Genomic DNA, 15,561 nt, shown 5'->3' with positions numbered 1-15,561 from the left:
GCAGCCCCCACAGTAGATTTGCCCACTCCAAATTGATTCCCAACTGACCGGTAGCTGTCTGGCATTGCAAGCTTCCACAGGGCTATCGCCACTCGCTTCTCAACTGTGAGGGCTGCTCTCATCTTGGTATTCTGGTGCTGCAGGGCAGGGGAAAGCAAGTCACAATGTTCCATGAAAGTTCCCTTACGCATGCGAAAGTTTTGCAGCCACTGGGAATCGTCCCACACCTGCAACACTATGCGGTCCCACCAGTCTGTGCTTGTTTCCTGGGCCCAGAATCGGCATTCCACGGCTATAACCTGCCCCATTAACAGCATGATCTCCAAAGTGCCATGGCCTGCAGCTTGAGAGAATTCTGTGTCCATGTCCTCATCACTCTCATAGCCGTGCTGCCGTCGTCCCCTCCTCCTCGCCTGATTTTCCAGGTCCTGGTTCAGCATAAACTGCACGATAATGCATGAGGTGTTTACAATGTTCATGACTGCTGTCTTGAGCTGAGCGGGCTCCATGCTTGCTGTGGTATGGCGTCTGCACTTTTCACCTAGGAAAAAAGGCGCGAAATGGTTGTCTGCCATTGCTTTCCCGGAGGGAGGGAGAGGATGTACCCAGAACCACCCGCGACAATGTTTTTTGCCCCATCAGGCATTGGGATCTCAACCCAGAATTCCAATGGGCAAGGGAGCCTGCGGGAACTATGGGATAGCTATGGGATAGCTACCCACAGTGCAACGCTCCGGAAGTCGACGCTAGCGGAATTAATGTGCTTAATGTGGCCACATACACTCGACTTTATACAATTGGTTGCCAAAAATCGAATTCTGTAAATTCGGAGTAATCCCGTAGTGTAGACATACCCCCAGAGTACTTATGTTCTCATTCAGACCAATATGCTACAGAGCACAACAGGTTTATCTACCTAAGCAGGTATAGGTTGCTCATCAATACACTGTCCCAACACCAGTTCAGTATGAAACAATGCAAAGCCATAGGGCAAATTCACTTTTGCCAGGCAATGATGTTCACAAACGAAGAACTTCATCTCTATACCCAATCAATAAGAATGTGTTCTCGTACCAGTTCCAAACTGAGGGCCTGATGCTGCAAGCTCTAATGTAAGTAGTTTCATTGACTTCAATGGATAATTTGTGTAAGGACCCCTCACATGACAAAAGGTTTGCAAGATCAGGCCCTAATTCATAATTATGTCTTTGGCAGAAGTCAGAGATAAAATTAGAGTAGTTCAGTGTTTTTCTATACCATATCAATAAACATCTGAAGTATCAAAGCTATGAGTAAGCTTTGAAAAAAGCTAGCAGATAATGTGCTTCACATTTTCATAGGGGCCCAATCCTGCAAGTTGCTAAATGCCTCCTTTAGGGACTGGTCCAATACTCACTGAAGTCCAGTGGAAAGATTCCCATTGACTCCAGTGGGCTTTGGATTAGGCCCTTAAGGTGCTGAGTACCCACATCTCTTACTGGCTTTGCCTCATGCGAGGTGTTCAGCACCTTGTAGGATTGGACACACACTCAGATACATTTATTTTGTGTTTCTGAATGTGCATAATTTCCTCTTCCAAAAGAGAAAAGGGATTGGCAGCAGTGATATTTTGTAGTTACTATATTACTTTAAATTGCACCTCACTGGGATAGCAGGAGAGAAAGTTAATATTTTCTGAAGCTAGTACTTAATATTTTGAACTTAATATTTTCTTAAGCTAGTACTAACTATGCAGTTGAGCCAGTGGAAAGATAAACCGGGACAAAAGCATAATAAAAGTTACAAATTCAAATGTTATTGATGTCTATTCCAACAGGGATGGTAGCACAAAACATCTTCACAATCCATACAGTTCTGCCAATCAAATAAAAGTCAGGCATTTACAAAGGGAAACTCGGTGCATCAGGTAATTTACTATCCATTTCTCTACTCCAGAAGGATTCCAGTTAGGTATTTTTATATATTTATATAATATAATACCTAACTGGAATCCTGGTGAAGTAGAGCAGGTAGCGGGTTATGTTGTGCCAAGTGGCAATAGTTCCCGTATAATGAGGAGTGAGGACATGTTTTATAATAACCTACACCATAGTACAGGGGTCGGCAATCTACGGCACGCGTGCCAAACACGGCACGCGAGCCGATTTTGAATGGCACGCGTCTGCCTGCCGCGGTTCCAACCCCCAGCCGCACTCAGTCCCCCCGCCCACCGCTCTCCCCTGCTGGGGCAGGAGGCAGAAGCTCAGTCCTGCAGCAGCCAAGCTCCCCCTTCCTTCCCCCAGCCATGGTGCAGCCTGCTTTCCTGCCCCTCCTCCTCTCCTTCCCTGCGCCGGCCCTTGCAAAGGGAGGGGGAAGGAGTGGCAGTGTGCTCGCTGCTCTGCAAAAGCCCCGCGGCCCCGCTCTCCCGGCCGGAGCTCCAGCCGGCGCGTGGCAGCCCCGCGGCCCCTTGCTAAAGCCGACCCTGGGTAAAGGAGGCAGAGAAGAGGTAGGCCGGGCCTTGGAGCAGGGGCTGGAACAGGACATATCCCTTCCAATTTAACCAATAATTGCTCGTGCGGTACAGTATCAAACGCTTTACTAAAATCAAGGTATATTAGGTCCACCGCATTTCCCTTATCTAATAAGTCTGTTACTTTCTCAAAGAAGGAGATCAGATTGGTTTGGCACGATCTGCCTTTGGTAAAACCATGTTGTAATTTGTCGCAATTGCCATTGACCTCAAGGTCCTTAACTACTTTCTCCTTCAGAATTTTCTCCAGGACCTTGCACACTACAGATGTTAAACTGACAGGCCTGTAGTTACCCGGGTCACTTTCTTGAAAATAGGAACCACATTAGCTATTCTCCAGTCCAATGGTACCACCCCCGAGTTTTTAGGTTATTACAAAACATGTCCTCATTCCTCATCATAAAGGAACTATTGCCACTTGGCACAATTTAACGTGCTGCTGGTTGGAAAACTTATCTGTCTGTACAAGTACTACAAATACAGGCAGCCTGCCCATCTGCAAACAGCACATATATTTTCTTAGGCTGGGTCTACACTACCCGCCTGAATCGGTGGGTAGAAATCGACCTCTCGGGGATCGCGTTGGGACGCGACAATCGATCCCCGAATCGACGCTCTTACTCCACCAGCGAAGGTGGGAGTAAGCGCCGTTGACGGGAAGCCGCAGAGGTCGATTTTGCCGCCGTCCCTACAGCGGGGTAAGTCGGCTGCGATACGTCGAATTCAGCTACGCTATTCGCGTAGCTGAATTTGCGTATCTTAAATCGACCCCCCCCCCGTAGTGTAGATGTAGCCTTAGTTGACCTAATAAATACAGTATCTGTTCTTAGGTTAGTAACTAGTATAGTCCCTAGGCTGAGGATCTGTGCTGTGCTGGCAGGAGGTGACTAGGTCTGTGATTCTAAACTTTTTTCCCATCTACATCCACAAGAGAGCCAAAAAATCATCTTGAAACCTATGAAATTTTCAAAGGACAATTTTACGTCTGTTTTGTGTGTCATTTGAGCAAAAAAGGTGTGGGACTTGGGGGGGAGGGAAGAGAAATGGGAAGAGCTGTACTGTGCCAGCTGATAGTGTGCCTCTCCCACACAAAAGAAAAAGATCCCCTCCGCTCCCAACCTGTTTTCCCCTCCCAAGGTCCCATCTGTTCCAGCCCATCCAGATATCCTCTCTCCCCCTCAAAACTCTGCCTTTACATACCTGGATTGGGGGAGGGCTAGTGCGTGTTTTCTCTTCCTCCCCCATTTGTGTCCAGGCACTTCCTTCCTCCTACCTGGGTGCTGCCCACAGCCACAGGGAGGGAGTGCCCAGTGCGCCTGCAATAATACAGCTCTCCTGAGACTGCCCTCCTATTTCCCCTCTTGATTCTATTGCACGCCCCACACAGTAAGGGTCTGCCCATCCACAGCCACCTGAGGCCCCTTGACGACCTCCCTGGGGGTTGTGACCAACAGGTTGGGGAATCCTGAATGGACTAAGTGATCTAACTCAATAGGTCTTCTCAATTTATCATTTTGAGTATTTATAATAAGAAAGGAAAGAAAAAAGACAAGCTGCCACCCAAACATCACTATATGTTGCCAGGGCTTTTATTTTTTAAACAAACACTTTGTGAAAATGTAATGTAAATGCTTCCAAAGCCCCACATGGAGGAAATAAAGTCTAGATGCATTCCTTCATGCTATGGGATGTGATAAATACAGGGGAAACAGACCTAAGCAGCCACCAAAGGAATCAGCAAAAATCAGTTGCCTGGTTGGCCCATAACTAAAAATTAAGCAAAACGGTACTGTAGTGAGTCGGTGTGGCTCCCCTCCTGCCCAGAAGAGGGAGCCCACGTGCAGGCACCAGAGTGGGTGGGACCACCACCCCCTGTCCCCGCCCCCCGGAAGTCAAGGGGCGGGACAGGAAGTATAAAGGCCGGCCGCCAGAGCTCAGTCGGCGGCCAGCCACCACAGGGAGCAGACGTGCGGCCGGGAGCTCCCGGCCAGGAGACCGTCGAAGACCCTAGCTGGCCTGAGCTACCCCGGGCCCGCTACGAGGAGGAGCCGCCGGAGCCCGTTCACTCCCGCTACTGGGAGAATCCCTGGGAACCGAACCCCACTAACCCTGAGGGTGAGACTGGACCCGAACCCCTTCGCCCCTGCTGCTATCCAGAGGAGCCGCCTGAGGACCATTGGCCGGACTTCCCGGCAGAGCTACCAGACTTGCCGCCGAGCCCGGGCAGAGAGGAACCCATGCAGGTGGACTGGCCCGATCCCGGCGCAACGAACGAGGTAGGCTTTGAGGGGGATCACGGAAGTAGCCCGGGGGTAGCCGACCCCGGTCCGGCTGCAACTGAGTGTGAGCCTATGTCAGTGTGTTGCGGTCTGGATACCCCACTGACCAGCAGCGGCAGCAACCGCTGTTAGGGCCCCGGGCTGGAATGCAGTGGAGTGGGTGGGCCTGCGTTCCCCCCTGCCACCCTCCGCACGGGTGGCAGGCTTCCCCCTCACCCAACGCTCGGCTACAGAAAGCCTGGGCTTTGAACTATTTGCTCGCTCAGCCCCTGCAACAAGGGCCTGAGCCTAACTGTGTTTGCCCCGCCCTGATCCAGGGCCTGGGCTCCTGAGCTTTAACTGTGGTTGCTCCGACTCTGCACCAAAGAGCCAGAGTTTCGGGACTAACTAACTGCTTGTACGCACAGTAGTGAGTCGGTGTGGCTCCCCTCCTGCCCGGAAGGGTCGAGCCCCGGCTAGGACCTACTACAGGTACTTAAAACCATTTGGTGATATTTAAGCAACCACTTTGAAGGGAATTAGAGCTTAGTCCTTAGTGCTGATATCACTGTAATTACATAATGTGACTGATGAACCTGCATTACACTGACACCTTCTGGGGGAAATCTGTAACCACAAATTTTTAGGCAGACAGATTTCAGTGATTCTACTAGTGCACCAGCCTAAAATCAAAACTCCAACCTAACTCTTTGGATTCAACATAGCTACTTTTCATAGATAAACATAAATTAGTTAAACCCACCTGATTAAAGTGAATTGCTCTTAAGAGAAGGAAATTACTTATGAAAGATCTTATGTTTGGACAAAGGGCTTCCCCCTTCTTCGATAAGATGAATTTGCTTGTTACTCAGTAATCACCTGCCAGTCATTTTGTTTAAAGCTTGCCCAGTTCAGGCAGATTCCTTTGAAGTGACCACAGTATTGGTACAAATGCTGGTTGCTATGATTTCCATTCAGATAATGGACTAGAAAACCTCAGTCCCTTTCACACATCCAGATGTGAGTGTGTATGCCACAGTTATCTTGTTATAGAGGCTAGATCATACCTATGTTGCTCTTTATTACCTGGCTCTCTGATTTGGCCTTGTCCCAAGTCACTTTCCTATATCACCCTTGTTCTAAAGGACTTCTTCCATTCCCTCCTCCTTTCATATAATTTACAGAGCAAAGTGGCCTATGGGGACCTCCGACCTAATGAAATCCCCAATCTTCACTGTATTTGTGGGTCAGTTTCCTTGATGCTCTGAACAATTCACCTCCATCTCCTTTGGTACGGCCAGGTACAAATAGCAAACAGAGCACCATCTTATTTCTCTGGACTTGAGATGGATATTGATAATCTTAACATTTGGAAAACTTAAAATCAAAGCTTCTTTCCCCCTGTTGCCATAAGTATAATTTATTATTAAAGATATTTCATTTACTCTAAATCTGGCATTTTGCATAGCTACAGGATCACTCTAATTCTTTGGCTAGGGTTGTAATTAACATGGCATATAAGACAGAGAGCAATAACCCTGAGATACTAACTTCCTTAGAATGTTACAAAGGGCTTGAAGTGAGTCAGTTATAAAGGTAAATCACTTTCAGTAAAATGGATGTATTCCAACAGTGTCTTAGGTCCAAATGGTGCCCCAATGGTTTGCATGGTGAAGAGGGCTCCCTCATGAGTGAATCTGCCTTTGCCTATGTAGAAACAGGAAAGAAAAAATAAACCTCTGCAGCACAGTATCCTCCACTGCTTTCCTGAATGTTTCATGAGATGATAGGGAATCTGAGTGGGAAGATCCCAGCAGTAATCAGGTGGGTTGGGGCTGGTCTATAGGTAATACACATTGTAATCCCTCCAGCCCCTTAGGGAACCTGCTCAGAAGTTAATACATCCTGAAAATGGGGGCCCTTAGTGCTGTGTAAATCCACATTAAGGAGGATGGAATGATGTTGCAGAGGCAGCTGGTAGCAGTGTGGGATTATTAACTGAAAACTGTTACACACTGACTGTTACCTGTATATAAAAAGTCAACTGGTAAAGGCTAGCAAATAGTAAAGCATGCATTCATTACAATAGTGTTATGAGGCAGTATATATAAACTGATGTGGCATTATTATACACGAGCGGGTGTAATGTAGTGTACTCATCACCAGGCATCCCCCTGTGTCAGAGCACTGCATTGCAAGAAGTCCTCTTTGGCACCCCCCAGTAGCCACTTCCTTGGCCCTTCCTTGCTAGTGTGGTCTCCCTTGGGATGGTCTGTGGCCTGGCCCTCCAGCTAAATCACTTAAAAGTTCCTTCCCTTTCCAGTGTAGAGAAAGGTCCAACTGAAAGTCCAAATAAATGTCTAAACTAATAACTCTTCCACCCCTATCAGGTTCGACTGAAGTTATCCTATTGGCCCTACTTCAGGGCTTCCCACACAGGAGCCTGACTTTCTCCTGCAGAGTTCCCCTTCTGCTGCTTCTTTGTCTTAACAGGATTCCCCCACTGCCTCCCCTCCCCAGGGACTCTGGCAGCTTCCCTTAGGGATTTCCCTGCCACTTGTGGACTCTAGCTCAGGGCTTCCCCCACAGGAGTCTATCCTGCTTCCTATTGGCTTTCCAGCCTGGCTTCCCAAGCCTTTCCCAGAGAGAGAACTCCCCTTGCTCCTGTCTCCTGAGTCTTTCCTCCAAATCGAGTTTGGCAGTCTGTTTGAATAGTCTTTTCCTGCTCCCCTTTCACAGCTGGGTCACTATTCATCATTCAGTTTCCATATAACTATAACCTGGGGGCTAGATCCTAGGTCACAGATAAGGCTGAACCTCACTTGCCTTAAAAGACCAGCCAGCCTGTGATCGAGTAAGTAAGGCTTGGGATGGATAGATATTTCAATGCTGTCATGTCATGTTCCACTGGAAAAGTTTATGTGTGGAGCTACATCTGTTGAATATACAAGTGATTGGTGTTGGCTGCATAAATAACTGTATAGAAACAGAAATATATGGAATATGTTCTCTAATTCTATAATTTCTGGGAGGCTGAAAAAATAGATATACAGTTTAAGCTCCTAGACAAACATTTCCAGTATAAGGATTCAGTTTTCAGAGGTGTTGAGTAACCTCAGCTCCCACTGAAATCAAAGATTATGCCCTAACAAAGTACAGTATCATTAATGAAATAAGAGACCAAATTAAAAAAATAATTTTATTAATTTAGGTTTTCTCTTTCTTTGTCTTAATGATATGTCACCTACAGAATTCATTTCCTTAATCAAATAATCAAATTCCAAATTAATTACTAAATAATTCCTGGAATGGAATGTAGCAGATATCAACAATTTTCTATTGTATTTTAAAGGTTATCTTATCTCTGCTATTTCCCTTCAAGTAATGTGAGATGTATGTTTATCTTACACAACAAATTTCCCATATTACAGCATATACGATGCAAGTCTTTCAAGTAACTAACATTCCAGGCCAGGTGTAAACATGTTGGAAAACAGATCAATTGGAAAGTTAATTTCCAGTTTCTGACTCTTTGTGGTAATATGAATAGTCTCCATAATTCTTACACACACAAAAACTACATTAAAAGAACATTTTTAAGGTTGCAAAGTCAAGCACTCAAAAGTTAAGGAAATTTGAGAATGAAAGTTGCCTTAATTCAGCATCCTTATGTGCATGCATTATGATACAATCTTTAATTACATGATTATGGGGAAAAATAAATTGAGCGCTTGACTTGGCAAACTTAATATTATTTTAATATAGTTTTTGTGTATCATTTCCTACATTTTTTAAAAAACAAACTGAAAAAACAGAAATTCCATCATGTGGAAATTCCATCATATTCACACCCACATGGTTCATTAGTAGGTTGGAACTTTTAGAACCACTGCACAGCCCTCTGCCAATTAAGCTAATGGTAGCAGTAATAGCATATCATCCTCCATGTCAGTGGTTTTCAACCTTTTTTCATTTGCAGACCCTAAAAAATTTCAAATAGAGGTATGGACCCCTTTGGAAATCTTAGACATAGGGTGTGGACCCCCATAGACCACTAGTTTAAAACCACTGCTCTGCCATCAGCAATATTATGGGATGAGACACAACTTTGCTGATGGGGTCAGGTCCAATCCATGCAGTTCAGATCCAAATTTCCTCAAAGTCCAAAATGTTTAGAGCTGGGGATTTGGTTCATCTCTAAAAATAAGTACTGCTATTATAATTTGGCAAGGGACTCTAGACATTAACTTCCTGGATATTCTCTTCAAATCAGAGTACTGAGATCCCCAAGATATATACACTCTGCAACGTGTGTCTGGAGCAGGCGCTAACACCTGCTCAAGCTTTGCAATGTAATACTGTAAGGAAAGCGATGCTCTTTAGGTTTGACACAGTGGATCAAGCCCTTAGATAAGAGTAACTGAATTCATTCTTGAACTTCATGGCCAGACATGATTATACTGGAGGAGACAACAAACAACAACATGCTGAGATCCAAAAATGTAACAGTTTGCTAATTGATAATCCAAACCTCATTACCCTATACTTCAGCATGATGAAAAATTGTTATATTTCTAAAGCAGTGAATTAGACCACCACTAGGTGGCATAGAATAAAATTACACATCATCTGTTACTAAACTGATAACACAATAAATGATTTCTCTGATTGTGTTTAAAATTCTGGGAAATACTATAGTTAAAATTTTTCATGTAGTTACCTGCAAATACAAATGTGAGGTCTCATTCTGCAAGTACTTACTACCAAGTAGAGTATTTGCTACCATGATTGAAGTCAAATAAGCACTATGTTCTGTAGTGTTTACCAGAGTAGGCCCTAAATTACTGATTTGGGAGTCTTTCCATTGACTTCAGTTAGCTTTGAATTAGGCCCTTATTGAAAAATAATTGTTCCATTGCTATTCTCCGTTCTTCACCTAAAAAACGTAACATAACACTTCAGGAATATTGCTCAAAAAAAAAAGTTTATGCCCAGGGCCGGATCCAGGCACCAGCGAAGGAAACAGGTGCCTGAGGCGGCCAATAAAAATGGGCGGCAGTTCGTCTGTTGCTGGGGCGGCACGTCCGGGTTGGCAGCAGTGGCACTTCGGCGGCAGCTCAATCGGCCCACTTCAGTCTTCGGCGGCAATTCGGCAGCGGGTCCTTTACTCCCTGTCTTCCTCTTTGGTGGCACTTCGGCGGCAGCTCAATTGGGTTTTTCTTTTTTTCTTTTTTTTCGCTGCTTGGGGCGGCAAAAAAGCTGGAGCCAGCCTTGTTCATGCCTGCTATGAAATCTAAAATTGGAACCTGATGAAGAAAGGCAAAATAAAACATACATAGCTATACCAGACACAGGATATTAGTAACCTTTGTATCAAGATAAGTCACTAATTGTTATTAACATTCTCCTTGATAATTTTCCATGAGGAGATACATTTTCAAAATATTAGCAGCCTCTTAAATGCACACTTGTTAACATTACCTTCTAAAATTTAATTAAAAGATTATTATTCAAAGAGAAGCTAAACTTTTTCCAGGTTTTACTGGTTATTTTGAAAGTGGGAGAGTGCAAGACTATAGACAAGTTATTGTATTTCCTCTAGTCATATGTAATTTGTCCGTCTAGAAAAAATATAATAAAGACAAAATTCCTTTTGCAAAATCCCCTGGCCTAGAAGATACAGATATACAACTTTTTACAAATTATGAAAACAGCATACAATAAATGGACAATATATATTTGGAAAACTACAAATTGATGAAAATAAGAATTTTTAACAGATAACTGCATTATTTAGCACATCCTTTGTACAGCATTTTCAGTTAAAATTATTTCCATTGAGCAGGAGTTATTGTTAGAAAATAACACACCTTTTATTCAAGATTCTAGCACCTGGTAGCAAAAGCTATAGCTATGGTCAAGCTTTCATTAGCTGTTCCTAGATCAACGTTGGTTTTCCCTAGAAAAGGGCCTGGGCAATGAGGTTTCAATCTATATTTCAAACACCATATGTTTTGCGGGTGACTGTGTCCAGGAGTTTAGTTTAACCTATCACATAGATAAGGGCCAATTTCAAAATTCAGATGTGAACCTGTCTCTGCATTCCAAAGCACCTGAATGTTTGCCTGGAGTCAGATCAGGATTTTAGCTTTGGCTCCTCTTCTTCCCAAAACATTCAGAAACAGCCTGGGAAAATACAACTTCTATTAATTTAATTGGAAACTAATCAGTCAGTCTCACAAACCATGAATCAGATCAAATGTTGTGACACACACAAAGAATTAAATAAAAACAGGCCTGGAGGTAGGGCCGGCTCTGGCTTTTTTGCCGCCCCAGGCAAAAAAGCCGCCGGCCGCACCCCTGCGGGGGGGGGGGGAGGAGGGCGGCCGGAACCCCTGGGGGGGAGGGCGGCGAGCCCCGGCGGGGGCTCCGCTCTCCCCCCGGCTGCCGGGGGGAGGGGGGCCGGAGCCCTGGGAGGAGGGTGGTGAGCCCCGGCCGGGGCTCCGCTCTCCCCCCGGCGGCCAGAGTGCAGGGGGCAGGGCGGTGAGAGGGCGGCGAGCCTCAGCCAGGGTTCGCCGCTCTCCCCCCGGCGGCCGGGGGGGAGGGCGGCCAGAGTGCCGGGGGGAGGGCGGCGAGCCCGGCCGTGGCCCTGCTCTCCCCGGGGGCCGGAGCGCCGCGCCGCCCCCCTCCAGGTGCCGCCCCAAGCACAAGCTTGGTGGGCTGGTGCCTGGAGCCGGCCCTGCCTGAAGGCTAACAGAGCAACCAACCTTTGACTTACAAAGCCGACAGCCACAGGTCCCCCTGATTTGGGGAATTAAAAGTTCCCTACGTTTCTGCCTCTGGGTATGTGCATTGCTGCCTCACTCCAGGTGCCTGTCTCAGGCCTATGCCCCAGCACAGTCTACAGGGGAAGATAGGCCTGTGGGGCCCATACAATAGGTGTACTCTGTGCATACCCACTAGATTGGGCCCATTCAGAATCAAGGAGAAGGAGGTGGTAACCCCTTATAACTTTTAGCCCAGTGGTTATTAGAGCACTGGCCTTCGAAATGGAAGACCTGGATTCAATTTCCCCCTCTGCCTGATGGGGAGAAAAGAGTTGAACCAGGGTCTCCCACCTCCCAGATAAGTGCCTTAACCACGAGGCTAAAGTATAGAGTAATTCCCTCTCTGGCCTAATGACTATTTAAGTATTTATCCAAAGTGTAATAGCCACCATCACCTTCTCCTCCATCCCTTCTGTGTGTAGTTAGGCAGGTGCCTAACTCATTCTTGCAAGAAAGAGCTTAGGCACCTAAGCCACCTGACTCCAAGAGAAGGGTTCCCAGCTCTGGCTCACAAGCAGAGATAGGTGCCTCTCTGCAGCCTGGATTTAGGCACCTAACTTCTATGAGAGGGGCAGAACTTAGTACATACTTCTTTCATTTGCATCTCCCATTGGCTAGCTTAGGTGTCTCCTCACCTAGTGTGCTGGCTTTGGTGGATCGCATTCTTAGATGCCTATCTCTCCACATGCAATGTGTAGGGAGCCTACGTGCCTAACTCAGGCTTTGTGGGCCCCATTGTTGTTTCATTGATTTTTTAGGCGCCTGAAAATTAGGTGTTGCAACATTGAGTACTGCCCCGTCTAAGTCCCTTTGTGGACAAGGCCTTGAGTACCTACATCAGCACAGCAAGGTAGGAATGCTGAGGCTGCTCTCATTACATTTCTATAGCTTTTGATGTAAGGTCATAGACTCTAGAATACTTCAGTGAAACAATGGGAAAGCAAACAGATTTCTCACAGAATCCTTTAGTAGCATCCTGAAGTTAAGCAGGTAGAGAAATCTTGTAGAGTTTAAAAAAATACCGCATGCCCAAATGTCAATACACCTGTAATGTTTTGGGGTGCAATCCAGACCAGCAAGAGGTTGCGTCACTCCCTGCCTTGTAGTCCTGGGTGCCTTAAATACTCTGCTGCTGTGGCTCACATCCCGGATAACAACGGCCAACAATCAAGCATGCAGTTCCGTGAGTGTCTGTGTGCTGTGTAACCTGGTTCCGTGTGCTGTGCAGCCCTGGTTCAGCGTTCTGACCACAGCAGTCTGCATGCAACAGAACAGCCCCACTCTGTTCTCCACCAGCCTGGGTTGCTACTGCATGGTGACCCCAACACACTCTCAGTCCTGAATTTCCCCAAAACTGCCTGTCCTGAAGTGCCCAGCCCTCTCTTGGAACACTCAGAGAAATAACAAGGTTTGCTCCCCTAAAGAGACAAAAGTACAGCTTATTACTGTAACTTCAGTTAACAATCAGTTCAATTAAAATACAGCATTGAGTTGGTTTAGATTAAAAGTCAAACAAGTTTATTGACAAAATTACATAGGTTAAGAGATAGACCCTCTGGCCACGAACCAACACAAGGAGAACAAAGTGCTTGGTTCCTTTGTCTTCTCAGGTGAAGGATAAGATGGAGTCTAACTCTGTCCCTTATATTCCCAAAGGAATTGTCTTTGGCCTAAAAGTCAGGAATGCCTCCCAGGAATTTAGTCTCCTGTGTCTCTCCGGAGTGCAGGAGCCATATTAATTTTCTGTCCCTGTAGTTCAGTCTGAGAGTAATCCCTGCTGGTGATAGTTGAGTCATTACCTGCCCCCCTTGTTAGCTTGATGGCTTTGTTTACTTTTTATGTAACTGCACCTTCACTGTCTCTGCCTGATGACCAGGCTGGTCTGACAAACAAATACCCATTCCTTTGTGTAGGGCAGGCTGGACGTATGCATTGCTTCCAAACACATTTTAAGAATATAATTCTAACACATATCCATAACTCTTTGTGCACACCCAGGTGTGCATCACACAAGAATATTAATCATCAGTGACTTAGTAGTTTCCAATTATATATTACATGCCCCCTTTTGGGTATCATGACAAGTGTGTTAGGTGTGGTGAGTATGTCAGGCCTGATAAGAGTTACTGACACAGGGTACGTCTTCACTACCCGCCGATACGGCGGGTAGTGATCGATTTATCGGGGATCGATATATCGTGTCTTGTTAAGACGCGATATATCCATCCCCGAACACGCTCCCCGTCGACTCCGGAACTCCACCGGAGCGAGCCGCAGTAGCAGAGTCGACGGGGGAGCCGCGGCTGTCGATCCCGCGCCGTGTGGACCCCAGGTAAGTCGATCTAAGATACTTCGACTTCAGCTACATTATTCACGTAGCTGAAGTTGTGTATCTTAGATCGATTTCCCCCTCCCCCCCAGTGTAGACCAGCCCACAGAGTTTTGAACCACCAATAGGCCTCTGTGTCACAGTACCTATATTAAAGTTCTGTAAAAACTGCAATAGGTGCCTCACCTTTGTATTTTTCTTCATAAACATAATTTAGAAATGTACCTAAGTCCTGTAAAATTCAGTAAAAAGGCCTATTTATTTCCATTTAAGAAACACCACACATAGGTAACAAACTAACTCTTTTTCTAAAATGTACCCTTTTCATTTAGCTTTTAGGGGGTACCCAAAATGAAACCATCTTAAAAAATGATGGTGTGGTCATCTGTTCCCTCTCCCTGTTTCTGACATAAGGTATTTACCCCTAAAGTTTGGCTAAGGATCGCACAATTTGGGGGCTATGGCACCAGGGTTAATCCAATGTTGAATTCAGGCAAGTATAATAAGCTATGAAGAAAAAAACATACATAAAGTAAATACTTTAAAATGTAGAAACCTGAAGACATCACTGTAACAGTCATTTAGGTAAGAAAATTAATACATCTCTCATTAGCCATATTCTGTGAGCTACAGTAACCCTGCAGTCACATTCTTGTTTTTCAGCTGGGCACTGGACTAGATTCTTTTTCATGAAAGCTTCTAATCCAGCATAAAATAGCCACTATCTTCTTTGCAAGATGTGCCATAACAGTTTCAATTTAGCATTGTTTCGCTACTACCGCAGATGGTATGTTACTTTTTAGATTGTTTTATTAAAGTGTTCAAAATAAGATCTCCAGTGAAAAGGTATTTTATGACTGGCTAGCACTAAAGGGAAGAAAGAAGTACTGTTAACACTTATTTCATAATGTGTTGCATAAATCTTCTTTAATCTATATTAGTGAGCAAGACATAGTAAACATTTAAAAATGCAGCCAGGACAGCACACTGAAAAAATAGGTCAGTAAAGTTGGCTGGGCATTTCAGTACTCATTGGCCATTCAAATAACAAACACTTGAGCACGGTTGGTGCTGAGCACATAAAACTCCCATTGTCTTCAATGAGATCTGAAGATGCTGAGCACCTTACAGGATCAAGCCCTAATATAATAACCTAAATAATTTCCATGCTATTTAGTGTACAAAACCCAAGCCTGACAGGGATCAAACTGATGTGATAGTTGGCATTTTGACAATACATAAGTACCAAATGCATGTCAGTGGGTTATTCATAGTGAAATAGGAAACATTTTGTATTTCAAATAGCTCTGCAAATTCTATGGTTTAAACTAATGAATAAGCTAATTGTAACTTCAAAACACCTATCCAGACTAGCCAGTGTATATCTGTAAACCCTGAGAAGTACAACTGTGAATGAACTCAAAGTTAGCTCTCCAGAACTGCACTTCCAATGGCCGCCAGGCTGCCAATCAGTTACTTGCGCTGAAATAAAAGAACAAGCTTCTTGCTGTAAACAGCCCTCCAATTTCTAATGGTTATCCCCTGGATTTAATACAGAATATCACATTCAGACTGGACTGTAACTCTTTCTGCAACTTTACTGGCATCCTTTTAACATAAACTGATCCAGAATGCTGC

This window comes from Trachemys scripta, chromosome 8, assembly GCF_013100865.1.
Source record: "Trachemys scripta elegans isolate TJP31775 chromosome 8, CAS_Tse_1.0, whole genome shotgun sequence".
Taxonomy (NCBI): Eukaryota; Metazoa; Chordata; order Testudines; family Emydidae; genus Trachemys; species Trachemys scripta.
Note: the sequence above shows the minus strand (reverse complement) of the source record.